The following is an 8,646-nucleotide window of genomic DNA, read 5'->3' on the forward strand; positions in this document are numbered from 1 at the left end:
TTGTTGCTTGGTCTCTCTTTTTGTTTTGGGTTTATTATTTGGGCTATTATTGTGCTGTCTTATTATAAGCTGTTTAAATTCCTGCTATAACAGGATTTTATAAGCAGGGAGAAACACTCAATAAAATAAAGATACATAATTCAGTATTGCAGCTTAACTTAAATTGATGTGGTTGTTCACAATTATTAGGCTCTTTATTTTTATTTTATTTTAGTTTTTGGTTAGTATCTATAGTGTCCAATAGTTAAAAGAGGGAGCTACAGGTCTGTTAGCTCACAATTTTGCTATCGTGTTACAATAAAGCAAGTCTCAGATTGAATTTAACCAGATACTTACATTTAAGCAGTCACAAACAGGCAGAGTAGGATTAGAATTAGAGTTAGTTTATAGATCACCTGTTTAGCAAGATCAAGAAAGTGTTAGTTCTTTGTCTTATAGGAGATCCGATAGTTCCCTGCCTGCATGAAATAAAGACTTGATAGAAGGCAATGAGACAATGTTCTAGGGATAAGATTTGGATCACCATCTGGGTAGAGCGAAGGGACCAAGAATCCTTCCAAATCAGGGGATGGACACAGAACCTTGGAGAATCAAGTCTTAGGCAATATTTCTAAAGTACACTGGGCTGGCCAAGTACTTATATCCTGTTTGTGCAATGATAGAGAGTTTCTCTAATATATCTAGCAAATCCACATATCTAGAACGTCATAGATTTCACTAAAGAAAATCAATTTCCAATGGCCATTAGGCTAATTAAAAAAATGTTGGAGATAAAGATAGCTGTAGCACTGGTTGTAGCCATATCTACTGTGTGGCCTTTTGATTAAATGCTGCTTGACTTTTCAGATTAAGGCAATCCACTTCTCCTAGGACACGGACGAAAGCTAAAGCCCACATACCATATTGTTTCTGGAGAAGTGTTTCAAAGAATTTACCCACCACATCGTATCCATGAAATGGGAAAATTTCACTGATGCTCTGTTCCTCTTGTGTAGGAATTAAATAATGAGTCATAAATTCTTTGAATTAACCTTGATTAAAATGAAAGTTGATTTCCACAGCAGTAAATTTGAAAAGGTGGCACTTTGTCAATGCCAGTGCTTTTGAGAAGGCAATACACTGCTTTACATAGATTAGGAAGAATGGAAAGTATTTACACCCTAGTGGGAAAAAAATGGGTTAAAATTATTTTTAACCTGGATCTTGTCTAATAAAGTTGATTTTTGGGTTAAGTCAGTTTTATTAAAAGGCAACTTCTTGTGGTAGTCAAAAGTTTACTTAATATAAACCTCTGAAAGATCATTGACTAATAACCTTGAGATAGTTTGTTATAAGGAATTACATTGTTAGAATATTTATTATAGAGAGAAGCATTTATTATTTTAAGTTGTAAACTATGTTTGTCATTGGAGGTTGACTTTATGGCTGACCTTGAGATCATTAATCTCCTGACAACGACCTCTTGATTTTGTTGTAATTAACTAATCATTGTATAAAAATTGAGCATTTTTTGGAGAGAGGAGTATTCATCCTTGCACAAGTTCTATCTAAGTAAACATGAACTACTAAATTTAGCAGATAATGACATACAGCAAATTATCTTTTCCCCACAATGGGTTTGAAGACACACAGGAAATTATCTTTTCCCACACTGGGTTTGGACCTGTTTTCTGATGAAGTTGTGTAACAGAATTACTGAACGTTCTGGGTATGGTTTTGAAAATAATGATATCATATGAATGACCATTTAAAAGCCCAGGCTTTGACTGTATAAAGTTAGCTATCTTTTATTATTGTCATTTATGTTTTGTTTCTCAATCCTTTCTTGTTCTGCTCTTTGTTATGGGTGTGGAAACCTTGTCTCTCCAGTGAACATAGCTTTTGGATCTTGAATTCCCAGAGGCCAGTGAAGTGCCTCTTACACTGCAAATACTTAGCTAGTATTTGTTGGTGATAACTGGGGCTCTTCATTTTTCCAGGGATCCAGTTTTGGGGTGTAGGGATGGAGAAGAATGGTTTCAACGTCCTTGATGCCTTCCCCTCTGATCTAAAATGAGGAAGGACTTTATGTCTCTGTGATTTCAGGGGGTGAGGTTGGGGAATAAGACTGTATGGTCCTATGTATCTCTTTCAGCTTCCGGATCAAGAGGAATTTGAGAGAGTGACCAGGCTGATATTACCAACAGAATTTTATTCACTAATAAGCATGTCCTGGGTGGGGTCTCATATTGGCTCATGGAGTTGACAATTATCCTTCTTCTTTATGGCTGCTAGTATCGTATCTCTCAAAGAGGTGCTCTGAATCACAGACTACGTTTATTGCATCATTTCTCCTTTTGCCATTTTTCACCCATGGAGTATTTGTGAGAGGTGGTTTACATCTTAAATTCTGCCACAGCCCGGTTTTTACACAGTTCTTATTGAATACATGATGTTACAAATTTGTGATTAGCATTGCTGGATTCATTCTGTTAGGCACAAATGAAACACAGAACTTTGTTTTAGATCACTAGAACAGTAACCAAGCCTTAGGAATTCTTGAGTTTAGCACCAAGTCTTCTCTTTCCAGCCTTAAAACTCCCTGGGTCCTCAATAATCTCTTCCCTTTTGGAAGTCACTGTGAACTTTATTTCTTGTATAAACTTCCAGGCTTTGGTAGGGTCTGGATAGTGTTAGTTTCTTGGTTAAATCTCATTATCTCTGCCCCTCTTTCCTGAGGTCAGTCCTTCATTTTCTACCCTCTGCCCTCCCATCATTGAAGATGAAAATGGAAACCCTTTTATTTGAGGCAGTTTTCAGATAAAAGAGCTGAGAGAATATAAAAAGAGCAAAGTGAGTAGTGATTTTCTTGGTCAGTTACCCAAGAAAATGACTGTTAATTGCTTATGTTTCCTTTGGGCAAATCATGTCACCATTTTGGACATCAGTTTTCTCTTAAAAATAAGGGGTTTGACTAGATAATTTATAAGATCCCTCCCAGGAATAAGTTCTGTGAATATACAGACATTTGAAGCAACTGGGTGTTGTAGTTGACTCTAGGATTCCTGGTAGCAAAAGAAAATAGAAAATGCGGCTGAATTATATGGTGCTCATTGTCTGACAAAAACAAGTGTAGGTTTGCATCTGCAGAGATGGAATAAAACTCAAGTAAGAGTTCCATTCAATATGGAACCCTGTAGAAAGTTTTAAATTGTGTCTATGCATAGTGATGATCCTGGATTACAAGTGACCAAAATTCAAATTGAGCTAGTTTAAGCAAATAAGGTAACGTATTGATTCTCATAAACAACAATGACAACACTCCAACAAAACCAAAAACAAAACAACACAAAACAAAATTTAAAAATCTACCAACATGTGGAAAGGGCAGGATACAGTTACTTGAATGTTCTCAGGATTTCATCTCTGCCTTCCTCAGTGTTTTGGGGTCAGGCTGGCTGCCCCACGAAGCTGAACAGGAAACTTCTGCACACATCTGTAAAGCTTCATAACTAGAGATGTTAGGAAAAAAACCTAAGGAAGAACTCTGATTGGCCAGTATTGGGTCAACTGTGATTCTTGATTCCTGGGTCAACTGTGGTATGTGAACTGATATCTGAGGTTGGCAACTCCCACTGGAACTGAGGATGGAATTTTCCCATAAGCTGAGTAGTTACCATTTAAAGCATACAAAGAATAAATGACTGTTTCACTGTTGCTGTCTTTCCTATACTCTAGGTTCAGGTCCACCACATACATTTGCTCTTTTTAAAAGTCTACCATACTCTTAAAGCCTCTCGGTCTTACAAAATTCTGGCTTAGCTCCTGCTTGAAGTTTACCTGCCCAGCTTTCTCAGGGTCTATCTCTAAGTGCTTTTCATGGCAATGACTAGCAACTTCAATAGATTTATCTGTGTTATGAACAAATTGACTAGATGTGACAAAGTCCATCTGACGAAGACTACCAAGGGCATATCTGCCATTCAACAATGTTAGGTTAACTTGCGATCAAGGGAGACCACATGTCAGAGAAACCAGCAGGCATCTCACTTGACAAAGGAAGACACAGGCTTGTTATTGTATTTGTGGGAGGGGCGGGGTTTAGGTAAATTTAAACAAAGCAGTGTGTGCCAGCTCAAAGCAAAGCAGAGCAGCGTATAAAAGGCTTGACATCTAGCCTGGGCTGAGATGAAACTGTCCTGTTTCATCAGAAACTACAAAGTTAAGACAAATGTGGAGTGTTGTGTGCAAAACCTCTGTCTGTAGCTCTGCATCTGGAAACTCAGGCTGTTTTTCTGTGTTAAAATGATTTAGCTCCTCCAGGCAAGAGTGAGGTGTTTCATTCTCATTAAATGTGATTTCAAACAGTAAAGTTTCTGATGGTCTATGATTTTAGAAAACAAGTTTTCTCATGTCTTTTTGTTAATTAACAAAAGCAGTTTTTTTTTTTTTCACAGCTTCACAAAGGAAATTCTTTTCCCTCTACAACTGTCAGATATGCTCTTGATCAGGGTCTCTCTTGAAATAACAGTGAGCTTTTGTAGTCTAACATCAAGAAGTAATTTAAGGTGGAAATGTGATGTCAATGTCAGTTACAAGGGAAAGCTGGAGAAGGTTGTGTTTGTTTGTTTTTTTTTTTTTTGAGATAGAGTCCTGCTCTGTAGCCCAGGCTGGAGTGCAGTGGTAAAATCATGGCTCACTGCAACCTCCACCTGCTGGGTTCAAGTGATTCTCCTTTCTCAGCCTCCCGAGAAGCTGGGATTACAGATGCGTGCCACCACACCCAGCTAATTTTTGTATTTTTAGTAGAGACGGGGATTCACCATGTTGGCCAAGCTGGCCTTGAACTCCTGACCTCAATTAATCCACCCGCCTTGGCCTCCCAAAGTGCTGCGATTACAGGCATGAGCCACCATGCCTGGGCAAGAAGGTCATTTTTGAGTTTAAACATATGATTGAAGTTATTTGCTCACGGATTCACCCTGCGAATACTTGTTGAGATCCTACTATGTGCCCATGATTATAAAGAAGATATCTTTTCTACCTTTCAGCAGCTCATAATCTAGTAAGGGAAACCTCAAAGAGGGAAACAAACCCAGTAAACCCTGATGAGGGCAGTAGTGGGTTTTGATTTAAATGTTTGCAAGAACAAAGAGGATGGAGTTGCGGACTCCAATCTGAGGAATTTGGTCCCACTCCTGGAGAAAATAGTCAGGGGCTGAGTGAGGTCTTGGGGTGTGGAGACATCGTTTTGAGGAAGTTGGCAAGTGCGGCCGGTTCTGTTGGTCCAGGTCCCTACAGTGTGTCTCTGAGCTCACCTACTGAGGGCAGCTCCTGAGCATGCGCTCTGCCTCCCACGGCGAGTGTCCAGGCTTCAGCGTCTCAGCCTGAGGGGTTTTCCCATGGAGAAGGGAGCCTGCTTAGTCTCCTTCCTGGGCGGCTGGAATGTGCTGGGGTTTACCCCCTTCCTCGGCCCCAAAGGCAACCCTCAACCACTGAGGGATGTCAACTGTCTCTCATGGGGACAGTTCTGAGGGTCCTTCTACAGAGTTTCTCCGAGGTTCCCAATGGTATTGAATCCCAGTTGTTTACAGAGGTAATACACTCATGAAAGCACACTTTTTTGGCTTTTCTTTCTTCAGGTCTTACTTTACCTATTCCTCTCTTGCTTCCTTGGATCACTTTCCAAATAAATCACCTACACGCAAGTTCTTGTCTCAGGATCGGCTTTGGGGGAGACCTAAACTGGACCAGCTAGCTTCTCCCCTGTGAGAGAACAGCACACCAGGAAGAGTAGAAAGATGTCTTGAGGGACAAAGAGAGGAGACAGAGTAGACAAAAGTGGTGAAAGTCCCGACGTAATAGAAGAAATAAGGACCTTACCAATTAACCAGGATCAGTCTTAGAGTTCAGGACCTTGAACCCAAGGTCATCTTGGTATCCAAGATACTCCAGATGGCCCTGGAAGAATAAAAGGGAGACTTGAGGAAGGGAATGTTATTGGGTGAAAGAGTCAGAGAAGAGAAGAAAGGGGCAGAAGAATGAGTGCATGGCATTACATATCTGAGCTTAACTGTTTTTGCTGAATAATTTTATGTATGATAACATTTCTTTGAGGAAATCAGAACATTTGGAGAACACACTGCTTCTTGGCTATATGCTAAGCAACCCTATTTCCAAGCAGAACAAAATTTTGCCCCTGTTATCTTTACATTATAGGTAAATTAAGGGTACATTGATGAAGAATGAACTAGTCTATCATTTGGAAAGTTATTCTCTGAGTAGAAGACTCTCTAGGTTTTCTGTATAAATTTAACAATCCTGGAAATACCCAGAGAAGCATAAATTTAAACTCTGTTAATGACAGACTATCTTTCAGCGACAGTTTATTTCAGGAAACTTCATTTGACCCCATTTCCTCGAATGCTTATACCAGAAACTAAACACCACTGCATTCCAAGTATCCGTCCTTAGATTTTGAGATAGTGGTGATAAACATGTATACAAAATGTGATGGTGATGGTAGCTGACCCCCTCACTCCTAATCCATCCTCTCTCCCCTTCCTCTGTGGTAATAGAGTTGAACTGAACATAGGCTGCCCAGCTGGAAACCAAATCACAAGCCCTCCTTGCAGCTGGGCATGGTTAGGTGACCAAGCTCTGACTAATGGAATAGTAGTGGGAGTGATGTGAGCCACTTCTGCCTTCCTTGTTTAGGAGGAAGTCTCTGGGTTTAGCTGTTTCACCCTTCCCACTGGCTACTCTGGTGAGACTTGCAGGAACCTCAGATGCCATGTGTTGAATATGGCATGTCTGCATTACCCTGGGTCTCTGAATGAATATGGAGAGAAAGCCTTCTGCTGACCTGGAACACCTACTTTTGACTAAATCATGTGAGAAAGAAACAGTCTTCTTTGTCCTTTAAGCCATATTATTGTTAGGTTTCTTGTTATAGCAGCTTAACTCTTACCCTAACTCACGCATATAAATATATACTCTCAACTCTAATCTGATTGACTTGAGCTAGGTTAGAGTACCCAATATTTATGCAGACATTTGAGGTTCCCTGCCTAGGTAAAGCTTATCAATGCAGGGAACGTTTGTCATTGTTTAATTCATTAAGTTATTTCTTCATTCGTTCTTCCATCCATCAATGCATTCATCCATCAATCCATTCATCCATTATATATGGTGTGTTGAGACTCAATATGTGCAAGACTGTTTACTATGGGATACCTAGGGAATATGAATGACACAAAGATGAATGACACCCAGTTCCTGCTTTCAGGGAACTTATAGTCTAGAGACTTTAGATGAAAACTAAAACATTGAAATAGGAATAAGTATGATGAATTCTTGGGAATTTTAATTAAAATAGAATAAAGGTAGTTTCATTTATATTACTTTATTATTACTCTTTTGGGCAATGTTGTCTCTTATGTTTTTGCATTCATTTTCAAGACCAGTGTTTACAGAGTGAATGACCATTTTTATTTAATGGCAATAAAGCATGTATGGGTGCGAGCAATGTGTCAGTTGCCATAAACACAGCCCTTACTCCTCCCCTTGCTCTCCTTCCATGGTCCCGGGAGAGTATTAAACACTGGAAAAGCTGAAGTGTCATTGTGCCCTTCAGCCTTCCTGTGCTCTAGGGAAAATAGTTTCTTAAGGAATGAAGACAAGAAAGAGAAATTGAAAGGACCAGCCTGAAAGATTTTGACAGGTAAGAGGAATTTCCTTTTCCCAGGAATAGTTTTATGGGTGGGTGTAAGGAATGAAGACAAGAAAGAGAACTTGAAAGGACCAGCCTGAAAGATTTTGACAGGTAAGAGGAATTTCCTTTTCCCAGAAATAGTTTTATGGGTGGGTGTTTTTTAGTTTTTTTCTATTTATTTTTGCAAATGCATTTATTTTCTTTCATTCATATGCTGAAAGAGACAAAGCCATACAGAAGTATAAACAGACAGATGAGAAAGAGAGTCTGAAAGAGACATCATTAATAGCAAAGAGAGAGAGAGAAATTGAGATAAGGATAAAGATACAGAGAAATCGCACCTCCCCCAACAAGAAAGAGTATTTGTTAGATAGAAGAGAAAGAGTAATACCTAAAATGAAAACTATGATAAAGGGGGTTTGCAACTCTTTGAACACTTATTGATCAGGAAGACATGAAATACTTGGAAATGCATCCAGCATTTACCATCTGTATGGAAAGGGGATCTCGACTTACGTTATGGGGACTCATGCATGTTTTGAGTTATTTCACTGATACAAAACCTTGGGAAACTTTAAAATTGGAGATTAGTTTACAACAGTAAGGCCAAAGGAAGAAGAAAACATTAAAGATTTAATGACTAAACAGGCATAGTAGAGATATAAAACTCAGATAAAAAATGACTCTCCTTCTCAGAGTAGTCACAGAGGCTATGGGGGCAATTCTAAGTTAAAAGTGGATTTCCTCTGTTTAGTTTACCAAGATTCATATAATTTGACTACCATTCTGTTTACATTTGATTGTCAAATATCCTTTTCTCTTCTTTCTTTTCCTTCCTTCCTTCTTTCCTTCCTTCCTTCCTTCCTTTCTTTTCTTTCTTTCTTTCTTTCTTTCTTTCTTTCTTTCTTTCTTTCTTTCTTTCTTTCTTTCTTTCTTTCTTTCTTTCTTTCTTT

Source organism: Mandrillus leucophaeus, unplaced genomic scaffold (assembly GCF_000951045.1).
Source record: "Mandrillus leucophaeus isolate KB7577 unplaced genomic scaffold, Mleu.le_1.0 Scaffold186, whole genome shotgun sequence".
NCBI classification, from domain to species: Eukaryota; Metazoa; Chordata; class Mammalia; order Primates; family Cercopithecidae; genus Mandrillus; species Mandrillus leucophaeus.